The sequence below is a fragment of the Prionailurus viverrinus genome, chromosome A3, assembly GCF_022837055.1.
Source record: "Prionailurus viverrinus isolate Anna chromosome A3, UM_Priviv_1.0, whole genome shotgun sequence".
Lineage (NCBI taxonomy): Eukaryota > Metazoa > Chordata > Mammalia > Carnivora > Felidae > Prionailurus > Prionailurus viverrinus.
Window position 1 is genome coordinate 51,658,596 of NC_062563.1, and position 20,145 is coordinate 51,678,740.

General features: G+C 42.2%; 1 protein-coding gene and 1 non-coding gene across 3 annotated transcripts in view; one reads left to right on the top strand and one right to left on the bottom strand.

Moving 5' to 3' along the window:
* The window catches only part of SH3RF3 (SH3 domain containing ring finger 3), a 374,857-nt gene that overhangs the window by 254,035 nt on the left and 100,677 nt on the right, over positions 1-20,145 (bottom strand). The window lies entirely within an intron of this gene.
* Positions 5,241-5,375, top strand: LOC125163160 (small nucleolar RNA SNORA1). Its single transcript, XR_007151318.1, has one exon. It is a non-coding gene; the product is annotated as a small nucleolar RNA SNORA1 (small nucleolar RNA).

Sequence of the window (20,145 nt, forward strand, 5' to 3'; positions counted from 1 at the left end):
CACTGCCCTCCGTCTAGTATTTGGCAGCGTCAAATACTAGAAGCACACAGAGCCAGGCATGTAGCCCTAACACAGACATCAAGGGGGGCTCCATTTTGATACATAGCCCCTTCGACAGGCACCTATTTGAACCCTCCATGTAACAAAAGTGAAATGAACAAAATCAAAGAAAAAAATTCTTCTGTAGGCAGAAAGAGCAAGTATAGAAATCCTTCTATTTTAATTTAGCTCATATTCTCCTCCCTGCCACCAACTTCTCCCACATAAAGCGCCTCTGAAACATGGTAACTCCAGGGCATTGTGAGAAAAAGTGCTCTGTGAACACTCTCTTAGGATATCGTAGCTTGGCCAATGTATCACTGTGTCATACTGCACAGGGGAATCATAACAGAGAACCCACAGGAACCCCAGCCTGCCTGCCCTCTTTGTGGGTTTTTAAGACTCCCCACAACACAAACACAGCTCTGAGTGGTGGTCCCAGAGGGTGTCAGAGCCAGGCCTCTGTCTGCAGGCTCTGAACCAGCCACAACATTATCTCAGGGCCCAAGAGCCTCCTCTGTCAGACCCCAGAGGCTATAGAAGCCCAAACACACTATTTGAGAATTGAGCCTTATGAATCCCCTGACCCAGCTTTTGTGATTTAGCTTGAACTGCATGGGTATGTCGCGGCTATCATTTACGATCTGGCAGCAGGTGTGTATCAAAAATCTCATGATGAAGTCACATGAAAACCAGATCCCCTGCTAGCCCAAAGCTGTCTCCCCCGTCTGAAAGCTGCCTTTACCCGAAGGTGGATGCAGAGCCATCCTCCCCTGGCCACCCAGGTAGAGAGGGCATGGTGAGCATGGGATGGACAGAATCAGGGAAAGCAGCAGCCTCAAAGACAGTCTCTCTGCAATTTGTTCTTAAAGGCAAAACCCCAACCACAGGATATGGTGGTTGAATAGCACAGCCAATTAGCTCTATGAGAGCAGCTCCCCAGGCAGTCAGAGCTCAGAAGATGCCTTCACCAACCCCCAGCCCAGTCCAGGCCACCAAGCCTGGTCATGTGCCTGCTCTGACCTGGGAGTACCCATACTAAGAGCAGCAAACAGCAGAACAGCTTGCTGGTTTAAATCACTGTGTACAGTCTTGCATTTGGACAAACCAGGACCTTCTGACAGTCACAGCTCAGCCACCACAGCTTAGCCAGAGTAGGGCTCCCAGAGGCAGGAGGCAACCAGCTGCATCAGAACAGGATCACATGTGGTGGTCTGCTCCACATCCCAACACAGGAAACTAGCCTACAGGAATTGCCATGACTGCAGAGACAGCTAGTCACCTGTGCTGGACAGGACTACCAGTGAGGACTGGAGTGGTGACACCATGCCTGTGTCCCTCAGCAGCACACGGTTCTCGCCAGCTCATAGAGTCAGCCTGGCCTTGACAGCAGTGAGCTGAGGGCAGGAGGAAGGTTCCCCAATACCCCAGAAGGAATAGAAAGCCTTCAGGCTCTCAGTTTCCAGAGACCCTCACTGAAACCTTGGTTCACTAGATTTAGCACTCCTCTTGACTTGTCAGCTTCTTGCTCTTGAAAATTTGAGCACAATCTCCTCTGGTTGTCATACTGACCTGCCCAAATAATATCCCTTCAGTAAACATTCATTTCACCCCCTGCAAAGGATGCCTGGAAGTCTTGGCACTATGTATTTGTTTCTAGGGGTCATTAAGGTAAATTTATCCTTATATAAGTATAGGTTGATGGCTAAAGTCTTACTAGCCAGCAGCTCCTTGGTGTTTCTAACAGTTGAGCCAAATCAGCACCAGGCTCTTTCCCTTTCCCTCAATCTGAAAGTCTTTATAAGAAGCCTGTTTCCAAAGGGCAAGCAGATTCCTGGGGTCCAGGGACAGCAAGGCTGCTTGAGCCACAAAAGAGAAAGTACTCACATGTATGTGTGTGTGCACAAGCATGATGCCAACCAAAGGGGGAAAAGTCTCCCAAAATGGTTGGCACAAAAGCCAAGGTGATGGGCTTCACATTGGGCCTGGGGGCAGCCCTGACCCTGGTTTCAGGATGCAGCATGCCGTTGTTTATGGGGACTCATCTGGGAAAAGGGGTTTCCAATACAATCTCCACCTGAACTGCGTCTCTGTCTCCTTTACATAAAACATATTCTTAGTCTGGGTTTCTGCACTTGGGTTACTTGCTTTTTTGGGAAACTGAGATAGGGGAAGCTCTAGCTGTGTAATTCAGGAAATGGATAACATGCCAGAAACTTTACAGAGTACACACCATGCATGGAGAACGAGAGAGAACTTTCTTTAGGAAGCTAGTGGCAGGCAGAACCATCCTGGCCCCAGACAACTCAAGGAAGAAAGTAACACTAGCTTTGCTCCCCTCAGGCCACCCCTCCCCGACTGCCCCCGGCAAACCACCTCCGGCCCAGACATAGGCTGGTCCTGCCCCCTCCCTGCGGGCACTGCACAGACACAGGGCAGCTGCCCTTACAGGGACGCCTCGAGGCTGCTTCCTTTCTTTCTTCTTGTGAAGCCCACAGAGTTGAAAAGCAGACAGTTGATTTATTATTTCCTTGTCACATGATGGACTGAATGACTTGATTTAGCCTCTCCAAAAAGGATTTATCTTTGTGCCCACGTGGCACACACACAAAAAAACAACTCCTGGCCCAATGGGCATTTTCCCAGGATGTGAACAGAGACTTTGGAGTGGACAAGAGGGATTCTGGTGGTGTTGAGGCTGCCACTAAGTGGATGGGCACATTCCGAGAGGACTCAGGTGCAGTGGAGGTCAAGCCGGGCAGTGTGAAGGGAAGAGGTAGTTTAAAACCTTCCCACCAAGAAGAGCTGCTGGTTCCCTGCAAGGCTCCATCCATTTCCCTTCATGAATACGCATAAAAATACAGTCAGTGGATGGCAGCTGGTCTCTGGGGCAATGGGACACAAGAGATGCCACTGTCTGTCTTCCAGCACCTAAGGTACCTTGAAATAAAATCCTCCTTTGCTGTTTTCTCTAGTGGTTCACTCATCAACAGCTTGAAGTTTTCCCTTTCACTGAATAAAGCTTAACTCCATCCAGAGAAAATGAGAAAAAGAAAAAACTATTTAGGAGATAAAATTTAGGCCGTCAAGACTAAGAAGAAAAGTAACAATAAAAACCAAGGCACAATCCTCTAAACAAATTCTCTAGAAGCTCTCAAAGTCCCAACACACCCAGATCCAAGGGGTCCCTGGGCTACCCACACCCAGGGACCTGGCAGCTCCTGCACCGTAAAGTATCTGCGCTTCAGATACTTTCCTGTTTCGCTAAGGGAGCCCTTTCCTCCACATTTAAATAAATCATGAGCCTGAATCACTTACGTTCCTTCCAGCGATGACAGTGCAACGTCTGCATCCCTAATGAGATTAAAATCCCATTAAATTGGCATGTCAGAATGCCTTCGGAGCTCACCTCAGGACTCCTGCAGCAGCAGCAGCAGCGGCCGCCTGGATTCCTGGAATTATGCTGAGCCAGCACTGGTGGGGCAATGGGCTCCACGGAACTGGCAGTGTCTTCACAGTGTGGTGTCAACCTACTTTTTCTCTCATTCTCAGCTCAGGGAACATGCACTGAGGACGCAGGTGCTCTGCAAAGGCACTGAGGCCACAGCAGCACGGGCCACACCCTCAGTCTCTCCAGAGCAGCGTTTATAGGCTTGTGAGAAAGCTGGGTGTGAAACAATATGCACTCACATTTGTGATCAGGAGAGAGAGGGTGGACAGAGAGTATGTGTGTTTGTGCACAAGCACACACAGCAAAGGGTAAAGGGTATATACCATTGGTTGCAGCAAGAAAATAAAGATGTTCTCTCCCTTCCTACCACTATGCCTCGATTCACTGGCCTGGAGCAGGGATAATTAAAGAGACAAGAAGAAAAACCAATTTAGTTGGCTTATTTCTCTGAAAACCTCTGCTATTAAAAGCACAAGCAACAGGCAGCTTGCTCCATGTTATTATGTTCATTAAATCAGTAAGGCGCACCCCAGCTGGGATTCTGGACCCAGCCACAGACAGTACTTACTGAAAGCTACTATGAGGGCCTTCTACACTTCTGATCATTCCTTTGCTTAAAACAACTCAGAAAGTTCTCTCCAACAGTTCCTAAAAGTTGCCCAAATTCTTAGGTACATTTCATTTGACATCTTGTATTTATAGAGGTTATGGCATGTCTGATAAGAACTGTCGAGTTTATTTTGATAGGTATTTGCTAATTTTGTATCTTCTGTGGCTGATGATTTCTAGTTAGTTGACTAGAAATTGTAAATGTGTTCACAGCTTCACAGATATTTATATTGAGTACTAACATGAAAACAACCCGGAGATTCATTGCTAATGGCAAACTTGACAAAAATGAATATGCCCAATGCCCTCTGTTCTTAGAACAGCTTTACCCAAGTTTCATTCAATAAATGAGAAGCTGTCTACTGGGATCCTGGTATGGTGACCTCACTGAGAAACACCAAAATGGAATGAACACACCATTCTGTGGCCTCAACTTGCTGCCTACATTTGATAAAGTAAGAGAAACCCCACACACGAAGAAAGAACTACATGTGTGCACACACACATAATGGCACAGGCACACCGGCCTCTCCTTTAGCCTTGTGAGGACTGTGAGCTTGCACAACTCCTCATAAAGAACCCCCCTCTCCTGCTTAGGTCACAACTCTGACTCAGGGTCAAAAGTGCCATCTAAGCTCTAATGTAAATGATACTTACAGAGCCCCACACGGATGTTCAATATCCTTCCGGAGCACTTTTCTGGATTTTGAGACCAGAATGGGGTATGTGGTGAGTGCCGCCTGGCTGGGCCTGACCACGAGAATTATGACACAGAGAGAAAATACTGCCCTGGAGAGGCAGTGCCTCCCAAATCCCAGAGGAGACCCAATCCATTCACTGAAGCTGAATGTCCCTGAACCCCTGCCATGTACCTGGCAAATTCCTGGAAATCTAAGCTTCCATCATAGAAGATGCTCCATCTCACAGGAGAAGCAGCACATAAATAGACAATCACACACTGGGGGGCGGGGGGGGGGGTGTGTGTGTGCTGCTGAGACAGGGAGAAGCAAATCCCAGAAGAAAAGAGACAAAGACAATGATTATTGACCTGGCCTTCTTCTCATGGGGTCAAGGAATAGGTCATGACTTCTCTACCTGTGCCCTTACCTATGAACCAGAGTTTTAGGTGCAGTCTTGCTAAAGCCTCATTCTAGATGGAAATGGGCACTATCATTCATGGTGTCCAGAGATTGTTAACGCGGCTACACTGAGACACAAATTTTGCTACCATCACAGCAAGTTTATTGCCGTGGTGACAGTGAGACCCATAACAGCATCTGCTGGGCTCAAGCCATGGAGGGGAAGCAACAAGACTTTTTAATATTAGAAACAAGGACTAACAATTCTAGATCAGTGCACAATCAGTGCACTTCTTACAATTTGACTTCTAGGGTCCTAACATAAAGAAACTAGATCCCAAAGATTAGCGATGGGGAATTTTTGAAGTATGTCCATATTCAAGTGGAGATCAAAGAAGCCAAACTGAAGAGCTCTGGACTGACAGTGAACTATGGATTGAACAAAAAAAGTTCCTTTTAAAAGGGCCGTATTGAAGATTATCATTCTGACTTTGAGGAACTATGGTGATTGGCTATAGAAGGAATCACACATAAAATTCCTTAAATAAAAATGTATTGGCCTAAAAAAAAAAAGATTCGGTCTTGCTAAACACAGGTGTGCATTAGACCAATGTCAGAGGCAAAGCTGAACAAGGCTGTGGCATTTACATACAACATGTCATGCACAGTTGTGAGTGCTTTACCCTATTCATTCATTTAAACCACCCACTGGCCTACTGAGGAAGGAACCACCCACACTGTACAGATGAGGAAAGTAAGGCACAGAGAGGGCAAGTAACTTCCCCTGGATTGTGCAGGTAGAACACCGCAGCACTGGCCCCTGGCTCTGTGCTCTATACCATTATGCTGCTATGTGTTAAAACTAAAAAACAGATCAACTGTCTCAGGTCAGAGATATGAGGTACTACAGTGAGGGTAGGGAAGGCTATAAAATGTAAGCAGAAGAAAAATTTTATTTCCTTCGTGTGTTCTGTAAAGTACCTTTGTTGGGAGGGTCAGGGAGGCAGTCATGCTGGCTTCCATTTGCCCAGGAGCATTCTTATGCAAGGCATCCCTTTCTCAAGACAAATCTAGGATAACTGGAATGTGAACAGTTGCCCCCCCCCCAACTCCAAGTTGTGCAGTGCACAAGCTGCACAACATCATAGGGCAGATCTAGGAACTGTTAAGACAGAAATTAAACAATATAATAGTTTTAGAATGAAGAAAATGCATCATAAGAAAAAATGCTCATATATGTATTCCCTAGTCTCTACTCCCTGAATATTTCCTTAAATTATGTATTATATATCTTTATATGTCAACCTACATAGCAACATTTGCCTCTAAATAAAAGAGAAATAATGATCTCCATTTGACCTGGTGGTTTTATAACCACCTGTTCTATGTCCTATTTTCCAAACAGTCCTTTCCAAAATGACACATATACAACTAAGTTTTATCAAAACTCTAAGCACAGCCCCAAGTGCAATCTAAACCAAGAGACTACTAAATTAGGTGAGAAAAATCAGAATATGCTGCTTTAAAATCGTGGCTGTAACATGAAAACCATGAACGTAGGCAATGCGACTATGCTGCCTATGTGACAAAATGAGCAGCATTAGGAACTGTCAGCATTGGGCAACAAGGAAAGCCCTCACCAGCCCGTTTTGGAGCAACACACACCCTCCAGAGGCCAACTCCACACAGCCAGTCCCGGGGCCCTGCTTTCTGAATATTTCCACCTCCAGCAGGAATGATTTGTGTTAGGGGGCAAAAAAAATAATCAAAGAAGGAAATTAAGCAAGTTAAGCACATTTAAAGGCTAGAGATGTGGGCATGAATCCAAATCAATGAATTTTACTTTCTGAAATTTGTGAAGAAGAGGGTGACCAACTAGCCTCCAACTTGCCTGGTATGTTCCCAGGGTTTAGCACCCGTGTCCCAGGAAACTCCTCAGGTCCAGGCAAACTGGGACAGTGAGGCATCTCTAAAAAAGATAAAACTGAAGCCTTTCAAGAAGACAAAGCACTTGTGGGGATGAGGAAATCATTTCATTCGTAAACATCAAATTCAATAAATTTGGAGAGTTTGCACTTATCTACTCCTCTGAAAAAATAAACTCTGGTTCTGTTGGACCCTGTAAAAGTTCTAGATTAAGCCCAAACAGCCTTTTTTGTTATAATGGTGAAATATTTATCTTGTGTTTGGGGTATCTTGCGTTTGGGGAGTATTTTTGCTTTAAATAAGCAAAACATGGGGAAGAGAACTCAAAGTCTAGAATATTTTTTAAGTTTATTTATTTTTGAGAGAGAGATCAAGCGAGCAAGGGAGGGGCAGAGAAAGAGAAAGAGAATCCCGAGCAGGCTCTCCACTGATAGCCCCGAAATGGGGCTCAAGCCATGAGATCATGTGATCATGACCTAAGGCAAAATCAAGAGTCAGACACTTGACCGACTGAGCCACCCAGGAGCCCCTCAAAGTCTAAAATCTTAATATCCATCCTTTTACGCATCAATGTATTTTTTCAAAATATTAAAAACTTTGTACTTTTCTGAGTAAAATATCAAATTGTCTTAAAAGATAATTTTAGGAAGAAAACCAAGTTATGTAGAGTACAATATGTATATTACTAAATATACAAGGTTAATATAGAGAATCTAAAAAGAGAATTTCAAAAAGAGTTGCACTTATTTAAGTTTATTACAAGTAACTGATTTGAGTTTTTGTCCTACCTAACCAATACTAATTTCCCCCGGGTCTTTAATATTCCTAAAAATCCTAAATCTCCATGTAGGCAACTTTTTAAAATAGTTGATTACTAAGTTATAACAGATACAGAAGTTAAATTACTAAGTTTTAGGAGTTTGATTCTAGTTCCTCCTTTGAGATAAATAACCTTTCTGTATTTACCTTACACTGTAATGTTTTCCAAATTTAGCCCAGAAAACATGCCATTATTATTATTTTGTTGATCTTGTTTATTAAAGGAATTTCTATTGATCCAAAATTAGCACAGATAACTATCAAAGAATTAGTATCCAGACTATATAAAGAACTCCTACCAGCAATATAAAAGACCAACATCCTAAAGAAATACAGGAAGTAGGTACTATGGTGGGTTGTGTAATAATGTCCTCCAACAGGATTCATGTCTCCCTGGATCCAGGCCCTTGGAAAATTCTCTTCCAAACTGAACTTAGCCTTGGTGGCTTGCTTTGGCCAATGAGACAGCAACACTATAATGCAATCAGATGTTTAAAAAGTGCACAATGGCATCTGCCCTCTCTTGCAGTTTATTAGAACCTATCATTCACCACATGAAAAGCCCAACTCAGCCTTCTGCAGGATAAGAAACCACATGGAGAGTCCCCAGACATTCCCGCTATGCTGGTAATCTCAACCAACACACGGGATTGTCGGCTAAATGAAATGGATGTTATTTTAAGCTTCTACATTCTGGGGGTGTTTGTTATGCAGTAAGCGCTAACTAATATGGGAAGACATATACAAAAGATGTTCACTCTCACTGATCATCAGGAAAATGCACACACTGAAATACCGTTTCATACCCACTAGACTGGCAAAAATTAATAACCTGAGAATACCAAGTGTTGTTGAAAACATGGAACACCAGTAACTGTCACCTCTGGCTTCTGGGAACATAGATTGGCACAATTTTCTTGACAAAAAATTATTTGGTATTATCTATCATTGATAAAAATGCATGGACTCTATAGCCTAGCAATTCTGCTACTAGGGATATTTCTACAGAAATCCTTGCATGTGTGCATTAGGAGGTAAATATGTTTATGTCAGTACTGGCCATAATGGCACCCAACAACTCAAATGCCATCAATGGTAGAATGGGTGCATGAATTGTATTCTCCATACAATGGAATTGTATGTAGCAGTGAATAGGAAAAATCTATGGCAACATATATCTAAACCACAGTGCTTAAAAGAAGTCACAAAATAGGTAACGTATGAATCCATATGTACAAAATTAACCAATATGTAAAATTAAACTATACCTAGTTGAGGGATGGATGCAAACACACATTGTCATTAACACCATTTAGGACAGTGGTTACCTCTGGGGCAGAAGGGGCGAAATGAGACCTCTGGGTTGTAGGATACTCCACTTGGTTCTGGTTGCTGAGTACATGAGTGTTCATTTTAGTATCATCTGAGAAGTTGTGCACATGTTTTTTCATTTATCATAAAATATCTTTATTTTGCCTTCATTTTTGACACATATGATATATGACATATAGACATAAACCATCCATCAGGTGATTTGGTAGTTTCTGATACGGTCACAGATATGCATCACCATCACCACAGGCAATTCTAGAACATTTTTCATCATCTCAAAAAGAATCCCTATACCCTGTAACTTCCCAACCCTCATCCCAAGCCCTAAGAAACCAGTAGTTTACTTTCTGTCCCTAAGCTAGATACTTCATACAAACAGGATAATATAATATAGTCTTCTGCAACTGGTTTCTTTTCACTTAGCGTAATGTTTAGATGTTCTTTTGTTCCATGCTATATTTCACAATTAAAAACATTTTCAATACCTACAAGGAATAATGAAAAGCTCAGTTTGCTAATATGAAAAATAAGAGCACACCAAGAAGGGCAGCTTGGAGGAAGCACTGTCTAAACAGCCAGTCTGTCAGAATGGATGAGCCAGCACACTCGTGCACAAGTTTACAAAGGGAAGAGGTTGCCGGGCACACCTGGACCAGGACAGGCAACCCTGAAGCATGACTATCCTGCACCTGTCTAATTGGGAAGAGGTTGGTTCTGCACAGAACCATTCCTAACACTGACACCCCCAGAAGTGTCCCTGTGGGAAGGGACAGGGCGGTGACATGGTGGGTGGTAAGCTACAGAGGTCATCTGGGAGCTCAGTCTGCCCTGCAAGGTCACTGGTGTTACCTAGCAAGTACACTTATTTGGAGACTAATGGAGGGTACGGGGAGGGGGCTGTGGAGCTTCTGTGGGAGAGAGCTTCTGAAGCTCTCCAAAGCCATCCTTAGCACACCATTGGCTACTGGAATTGAAAGGAACAACCTCCACTTAAACCTGGGTGCACCGGTTTGTGGGTGTGACCTCATTCTGATCTCTGTCTCACTGCTCACTCAGCCCCTGCAAACCCAAACTTAAGTCTATGTCTCTGGAAAATATCCATACACTCATATTTGAGACCCCCATCACTAAATATGAGAAAATGAAAAATTAAAGCAGTACTACTGTTGAATGCAGTTGTGATTCCAGGTAATGTGTCACATTATCTTAAACAGTGGGAAGTCTAACTAGAAAGAAGTTAACCAACTCCCTGTAATGCAGGTCCTCCTCTCCCACTGAGCACCCTTCCTCACTCACAGTCTTGTGGCAGTGTTCCCCTGGAGCCAGAAGTCAGGGAGGATTGGGACATCCACCTGACACCAATGTCCTCTCCCTCAAGCACTTGTCACACACATTCATCACATGGAACAGGCCTCCCAGCACTGCTCATCATCACAATGCAAAGTTGAAGACCAGAGCCCCTGGTGAATGTTCACAGCTCACCCCAGAACACCCCAGAGGCAATTCCAGGTTTATATATCACCTCCACTCTCACATCCTCACTGCCTCTCTGGTCATCTATGTGAAAGCATCCAGCTTTAAGACAAGTCAAAGTAATGCCACCTGTCACGTTATGCTGTACAATGTCAGGTGAGACCCTTGCAGGCTGATGGGGAAGGAAAAGAGGAGGGCACCATGGATGTGGGACATCTATACATACCAGCCACCCAACTAGCCATGTTATTCTTTGGTCTACTCCCCCTCACAACCACCCTGCAAAGTAGGCACCATCTCACTTTACAGATGAGGAAACAGAAGCTCAAAGAAGTAAAGTAGCTGGCTCGGTGTTATCCCAGCCAGAGGTAGAAAATGGATTTGAACCTAGGTGTCCTGATTTCAAAACTGCTTCAACACACTTTTGGTGAAGAAGCCACTTTGTGAATCAGCAACTTACATTATAGGAAGATATTTTTTGTTCCTTCAAAAGATTTCCTGAGCCCAGTAAGTAATGCCCAGTATTATGTTAGGTGTTCTAGATTCCAAGTCCAAGACTCTTCAGGGAGTTTACAAACTCCATAAAAGATGTTAAGGGTCCCTTGAGGCAATTTCAGCTGGAAAATCTGAAGGCCAAGGAAATACAGCAAAAACAATGATTTATGATGAATTTCCTGAGTTGTAATTATTAGGATATTTATTGCAGCCAACTTCTTAAGAAAATCTTAATGATTCTGGTCTCAGTTCAAGGGATAAAAAGCAAACATGAAAAAAGAAAAAACATGAAGATAATTTATAGATACTCTTTAATTTGTCTTCTTCAAAGCCCAATTCCCTATAATAACAAGTCAGGTTAGAAGTGTGGCTTGTCCAAAGAAAATAAAAATTAATTTACTTTTAATTTCCAGTTGACACTTGGAAAGGAAAATGACCGATTCACATAGGAAGGACTGTGTACAAGTTACCTAGTCAGACTCTCAGGGTCTGCACATCCAGAGTTAAATAACCACAAGGAAACAAAAATTACATCTGAGCACCCAAAGGGGAGTCAAGTGATGGTGGAGGCCAATGCTGGCCATCTGTTGAGGACAGAAAAAAGTAACTACAGGCATGGGCCTCACTCTGACCATGGCTCTGCTCCCATCTTTAAATCTAAAAGCCTCAAAGTAGCAACCAGCTGACCCTCAGAGAGACAGGGTCTGTGGTGCTACAGGAGCATGGAGACCACGAAGTACAAAGTACACCATGAAGTACACAGGCGTGCCTGGGCAATGGGAGCTTCCTGCAAGAGGCACCAGAGACCCTCCTTCTGCTCTGCTGACAGCTGGGCAGAGGAGTCCCCTGGCAGTGGGTCCCTCAGAAGAAGGCTGCCCAGAACAACATGACTGAACATTTCCAGGGGATGCCGTATAACATCAAGAAGAGCAAGAATTCTTCTCACCTCCTTAGTGACACCAGGCACCAAGGGCAAGCCCAAGTCCAACTGCTTCAACTGTCACACCATATGGAATGAGACCCCACTGGTGACAGGCCACAGTGTGAAAGGTGTGTGAGACCTCACCTGGCTTCGGCAAAGAGGGCTGTTCTCAGCACCAGCATCAACCCCTCTCCCCCAGGATGCCAGTAACAGGGAGGGACTTGTCCAGGGCCACAGGCTGATTCAAGGGCCCGGACATCAGGGCTTTTTGCACGTCTTTGACTTCAGGTTCTTGAGGCTGTGATTTCTAGGGCTACAGATAATACCATTCCCAGATTTCCTCCCTGAATCTGCCTAACAGAAATTCTGATAAGATCTTCTCTTATACCTGGCATTTTGGGGTTTCCCTCATTCTGCCAGTTTATTCCCAGAGGAATTAGTAGGTAGAACAGCTCCCATCTTAAAAATATAGTTACAGCTTAGGGCCCTATAAATTTAATCTGCAATCTCACATTTGGCATTTGTTTTGGGGTATTTCCAACACATCAGGAACACAGAATTGCATTCATAGATAGAAACTAGTATCAATGGCTTTGCCTAAAGACTTAATATAGTATTTATTTTCTTAGTACTACCAGAGGTTTATATATTATGACAAATCAGCTGTATGCCACTTTGCTGGGCTGTTCCTAAATGCAAAATGTGCACATTTTCCTGATAAAGCTTTTGCGTAATCCTCTGTTGTGATTCATGTGTGCTTCCTAAATGTTTTATGCCCCCCTTTACATTTTATCTCTAGCTCAGATTAGAATCTATCGTTTTGCAGTCCATAAATAGTATATCCTTCAAACAGTACAAGGAAAACAGAAAAATAGCTAAAAAGGATTCACCAAATTTTCAGTTAAAGGAAACTATTGTTTCCATTAGAATTAAAGGCAGCCTAGGACCAACAGAATAGAAAATAACCACTCTACAATTATCCATTGCAGTGTTTAATGATCATTGCTGGAAATGGAAGCTTTTGCATATGAACAAATGAGGTGGACAAGGGACAAACAGAAATACCAACCACCCATGGCTGTTATGCTGTGTAGGTACTTGGTACCAATTTGACTGCAGTTCCAATCCTTTACTCACTTGCTCACTCATCCATCGCTCACTCACTCAATCACCCAGTCACTCACTCACCCATTCACACACTCATCCATCCACTCACTCACTTGGTCACTTATGTATTCAATCACTCATGATTTACTCACTCATCCATTCACTCATTCACTCACTCATTTATTCACAGACCCATTCACTCATCCATTCAACATTTCTCAAATGTCTCATAGGTTCATTGAACTGTGACAAGGCTAAGTTTCATAGGCAAGATGAAGATGGAAAATAAACAGTCATTGCTCCCAGGTGATCTATAGCTAATAAGGAGCCTGGCACACATGGCTAAAACACAATGAACAACAACAACAAAAAGTCACATGAAAAGTTACAAACAAGGTGCTATGGGAAAACAGAAGGGCAATTAATTCTAACCAGTTCACTGTTGGAATCTGAGGTCTGTTTAATGGAAGAGATGGCATTTAAATTAGCTCCTTACAATTATGATTTTTGTCTGAAAAGTGGGGCAACAGGAAGGATGTAGCAAGCTCATCACACATTCTAGCTCCTCAATTCAGTTCCTGTGGGCTTCCACCTTCTCCTTTCCACTGGGACCATCCTTATGAAACTGCAACATGCAGTGACCACTCTTTGTGTCTTCATCTCATTCTTTCACATGTGACCACTCTTCCCTTCCCAGCCACATTCCTCTCCTGACTGGGGTAAGTCTACCTCCTCCTGGCTTTTCTCTTGATCCAGTGGCTGTTTCCTGAATGCCCTCCCACATCAACATGTTGAAGTGTAACAGACTCTACCTGTATTTGTACCATTCTCTCTAATGACTCTCTAGCCCGTGGCTTTAAATACTGTCTCTGTGAAAGATGATAAGTTATAGCACAAAGAGGTGTGAGGCTGAGAGTGAGAAAAGGGGTCCTTTAACAATGATGATGGAACAATAGGTGTAGATCAGGAGTGTCCTAGGAAAACAGGAACACGTTATCACTCTTTCTAAATGCCACTGATTGACTCCAACAATCTGTCTTTAGCTTGTATAAGCCACTGACTACTTGACATCTCTCCTTTGATGCTTAACAGGTACCTTCAATTTCACAGGTTCCAATTAGAAATCTTTATACTCCCTTTGGATATTTAGCAGTCTTTGCAGCTTTGGTAAATAATATTAATACTCATCCAGTTGCTGAAGCCAAAACTCTAGGAATTATCCTTGATTCACCTCTCCCTCATGCCAAATATCCAATGCATCAAGACCTGTTGATCATTCTTCCAAACAAACCCTATGTCTGTTCTTTTATTTTCATCTCTACTACCACAACCTAGTCTAAATCATTATCATTTCTTGCCTGTGATACTGTAATCACCTATACCTGGTCATCTGCCTCCCAACTTGGCTTCCTCAATCTTTTCCCTTAGCAGCAGCCAGCAAGATCTTTCTAAAGCAAACCAGATCGCACATTGTTGTGATTAAAGCCTTTCCATGACTTCCCAGTGCACTGAGAACATGATCCAAACTCCTTCCCTGGACTGTACAACCATTCAGACTGCTGTGTGGTTTCTGAAAATGCCAAGGTCATCCCTACCTTAGCATCCTGGCACCAGGTGTCCCCACTCCACAGTCTTTGATCTTTGCCTAGCTGGCTCCTTGTCATCACTCAGATTTTCAGACATTGGCTGAGACTGAATCCTTTCAAGGATGTTCCCCAGCACCAAACATGAAAGTCATCATTTTGTCATTCTCCATTCTCCTTTCCTATAGTATTAACTATCTGCATGTCGTCTGTCCCACATCTAGTTTTTTCTTTTTTTTCCCCCCTACAATTCAAATATAATTAGCAATGTTATATTAGTTTAAGGCATACAATATAGTGATTCCACAATTCTGTGTATCACTCAGTACTCACCAAGATAAGTGTACCCTTAATCCCCTTCACCTATTTAACCCATTCCCCCCACCTCTCCTCTGGTAACCATCAGTTTGTTCTCTATAGTTAAGAGTCTGTTTTTGGTTTGTGTCTTTTTTGGTTTATTCCTTTGTTTCTTAAATTTCACATGTGAGTGAAATCATATGGTATTTGCCTTTGACTGACTTATTTCACTTAGCATTATACCCTCTAGATCCATCCATGTTGTTGCAAATAGCAAGATTTCCTTATTTTTCATGACTAAATAGTATCCCTATGTGTGTGTGTGTGTGTGTGTGTGTGTGTGTGTGTGTGTGTGTGTACTTACATATCACATCTTCTTTATCCATTCATCCATATATGGATACTTGAGTTGCTTCCATATCTTGGCTATTGTAAATAATGTTGCAATATACATGGGAGTGTATATATCCTTTCAAACTAGTGTTTGCACCTTCTTTGGATAGAATTACTTCTAATTCTATTCCAATTTTTTAGGAAAACTTCATGCTATTTTCCACAGTGGCTTCACCAATTTTCATTCCTACCACAAGGGCTTCTTTTTCTACAAATCCTTAACAACAGTTATTATTTCTTGTGTGTTTTTTTTATTTTAACCATTCTGATAGGTGTAAAGTGATATCTCACTGAGGTTTTAATTTGCATTTCCCTGATGATTAGTGATGTTGAGCATCTTTTCATGTGTCTGTTAACCATCTGTATGTCTTCTTTAGAAAAATGTCGATTCAGGTCCTCTGTCAATTTTTTTTAATTGGATTATTTTGGGGGGGGGGTGTTGGTGTTCAGTTTTGTAAGTTCTTTATATATTTTGGATATTAATCCTTTAACAGATATATCATTTGAAAATATCTTATCCCATTCAGTAGGTTGCCTTTTTGTTTTGTTGATGATTTCCTTCACCATGAAGAATCCTAAAATTTGTAAGATCCTGAACAGCCAATGCAATCTTGAGAAAGAAGAACAAAGCTGAAAGTATCAGAGTCCCAGATTTCAAGATACACTACAAAGCTATAGTATTCAAAACAGTATGGTACTGGCACAAAAATACACCCTGAGCTGAATGAAACAGAATAGAGAGCCCAGAAATAAACCCATACTTTTGTGGTCAATTAATCTATGACAAAGGAGGAAAGACTATACAATTGGGTGAAAAGATAGTCTCTTCAACAGATGATGCTGGTAAAATAGGACAGCTACATGCAAAAAAATGAAACTACACCACTTTCTTACACCACACACAAAAATAAACTCAAAATGGATAAAAGACCTCAATGTGAGACCCAAAGCCATAAAAATCCTAGAAGACCGTGCAGGCAGTAATCTCTCTGACATCAGCTGTAGACATATTTTCCTAGAAAAAAGGAAAAATTAAACTACTGGGCTAAACCAAAATAAAAAGCTTCACCACATCTGGGCTATTTTTTTTATTTATGTTTCATGTTTGTCGACCTCCCCCACTGGAATATAAACCTTGTGAGAATAGGGACATTTTCTTTGTGATGCATGGAGTAACAACAGCATCCAGCAGACCCTTTGTACTTGCTGGTAAGTGGGTGAATGGAAAGGGACAGAGCACAAGAGAGCTCAGAGGTTCCAAGTGTACCACAAGAGCCATGAGGAGCAATGATGGGCACATGATTCTGGCTCTACCCACACCCTGCCAGCTTTTGAGGGTGGCCTTGGGCCTCTGGGCTGGCAGTCCCTAACTACCACTGGTGCCCATGCATCCCCAAGAAGCTTCCATCAGCCCTCACTAGACACCTGTAGGAGGTGATAACCTTCTTCCAAATACTCTTCCTGAAATACAATGTCTTACCTCTTCTCTCATGGTTATAGCTTGGCTCTGACTGGGTAACTAGGCCATCATCACACAGGTATACAAACAGTCCACATTTTCCTTGTAATAAATCATGACTCTCTGAACCCAGTTTCTATAGCAGGACCATATACTGAGAATCAGAACCATGTCATAAAAGTCTGACCCAGCCTCACACAGGGACAGGATTCCCTTTCGCTGTAATTCCTGATTTCCTAATGCTGTCCTGTAAAATTTTCTGATGCCTGTTCCCTCTCTGAGACCAGACAATGTGAAGCAGAGACAAAGCCACTACTGACCTCTATGAGCCGCAGAGTCAGAGCCACAATAAGTACACTGCATCCCTGTCTGAGGGCAACAATGATGGAAGAAGATGAGCCCCCAGGTTTGGTCTCAATGACTGAGCAACAGAGCAGGGAATAAGGGCTTGAGAAACATGTCCTGACTGCATGCCCAAGCCGGCCACTGATGTGGATTATACCAGTTTCTTCTTCATTATAAGGGAGGCACAACCCCAGCGGGTGAAGTCAAGACAGGAGGTTGATTTGGGTTGATCAAATTCTCAGCTAGACCAGCACCAAGACAGGGTGGCCGGTGCAAAAACAGACTTCCTCACTTGGAGTTATTTTCACTCACTGCTGTTTTCCCAGTGCCTGGTACTGGGGATCTGTAGGTCTAGTGGTGTTGCTGATATCCAAGAGTCAGGACCCCAGAAACTTATACGCACCATGCACGTGATTCCCCAAAGTACAGCAAGACACCAGATAGAAGAGGAGTTCCCAGCCTTGCTTCCAGGAGACTCACTGGGGAACTTAAAGACCCCTCAAATCCAGCTTCCACCAAACCAAAGACACCAAAATCACTGGGATGGAACTCAGGCCTGGGATTTCTGAAGCTCTCTCAGGTAAATTCAATGTTCTGCTGAGGTTGAGAAGTCTGGGAGAAAGGGATATACAAGACAGGAGAGCAACACAGAGGAAACAGGAACTGATTCTGCCTAGAACAGATTATGACCAGGGGGAATGGAAGGAAAGAGAATTGATGTTAAAAGGAAAGAGACTAATGAACACTGGTGTTCAGACCCAAGCAGAATATAAAAACACCTGACAAGACTAGAGATACACACACATACAGATAAAAGAAAGCTGGAAGATACCAAAGCCTAAGGTAAGTATCAGAGGATGGGGCAGAGTACTGATAAATACTACAGACAGAGAGTGTGGTCACACGGGCCACAGATGTGATGAAACAAGATGGGTAAAAACCTGAGCTCTGAGGTATACCTGTGAGGTGAGGAAGGAGAGGGAGGAAAAACATTTTTTAAATCTGAGTTTCTGATTTAAAAAATTGTTATGCAAACTCATTGTAAGAATTTTCAAAAGATAAAAAGGAAAAAAAAAGACAATCCTTCTGCATAGCAGAGGAAATCATCAACAAAATGAAGAGGCAAGTTAATGGGAGAAAATATTTGCAAATCATGTATCTGATAAGGAGTTAATATCTAAAATATATAAGGAACTCATGCAACTCAATAACAACTATATGTGTGTCTGTGTGTGTGTGTGTGTGTGTGTGTGTGCATACACACACACAATTAAAAAATGGTCAGAGGATGTGACTAGATATTTTTTCAAAGAAGAAATACAAATGGCCAACAGGTCCAACGAAAAGCCCTCAACATCACTCATCATCAGGAAAATGCAAATCTAAGCCATAATGAGATACCACCTCACGCCTGTTAGAAGTATCAAAAAGAAAAGAGACAAGTTCTAGCAAGGATATGGAGAAAGGGGAACTCTCTCATACTGTTGGTGGGAATCAAAACGGTGCAGCCACTGTGGAAAACAGTATGCAGATTCCTTTAAAAAATAAAAATAGAACTACCTACAATCCAGGAATTCCATTTCTGGGTATATATTCAAAGGAAATGAAATAACTATGTCAAAGAGATATCTGCACTCCATATTTACTGCAGCATTATTCACAATAGCCAAGATATGGAATCAACCTAAATGTCTATAAACAGATAAGTGGATAAAGATGATAATGATGTACATACAATGCAATACTATTCAACCATGAGAAAGAAGGAAATTCTGTTGTTTTTCACAACACAGATGAATCTTGTGGACACTTTGACAAGTGAAATAAGCCAGACAGAGGGGATGCACCTGGCTGGCTCAACTGGTAGCATGCAACGCTTGATCTCAGGGTTGTAAGTTCAAGCCCCATGTTGGGTGTAGAGAGTACTTATGGAAAGAGCCTAAATGTCCATCAACTGATGAATGGATAAAGAAGATGTGGTTTATATATACAATGGAATACTACTTGGCAATGAGAAAGAATGAAATGTGGCCATTTGTAGCAGTATGGATGGAACTGGAGAGTATTATGCTAAGTGAAATAAGTCAGTCAGAGAAGGACAGATACCATATGTTTTTACTCTTATGTGGATCCTGAGAAACTTAACAGAAGACCAAGGGGGAGAGAAAGGGGGAGGGGAAAGCTACAGAGAGGGAAGGAGGCAAACCATAGGAGACTCTTAAATACTGAGGACAAACTGAGGGTTGATGGGGGGTGGGGGAGAGGGGAAAGTGGGTGATGGGCATTGAGGAGGGCACCTGTTGGGATGAGCACTGGGTGTTGTATGGAAACCAATTTGACAATAAATTTATATATATATATATAAATTTTATTTTATATAAAAATTTTATATAATTTTTTAATTTTAAATACAAAATTTTAAATTTATATTTATATTAAAATATAAATTTTAAATATAAAAATAAAAATTTATATTTTATATAAAATAAAAATAAAGTAAAATCTTTAAAAACTATGTTAAAAAAAAAGCCTGACAGAGAAAGACAAATACAGCATATCATTTATATGTGGAATCTTAAAAGTCAAATTCATAGAAACAGAGCAGAAAAGTGGTTGCCAGGGCTGGGGAAGTGGAGGAAACAGGCAGAGGTCAGTTAAAGGATACAACCTTTCAGCTATATGGTGAATAAAGTCTCCAGATTTAATACATAATAATATGGCGACTACAGTTGATTGCACCGTATTGTATAACTGCAATTTGCTAAGGGAACAGAAGCTAAACATTCTCAGAAAAGAAATGATAAATATGTGAAGTG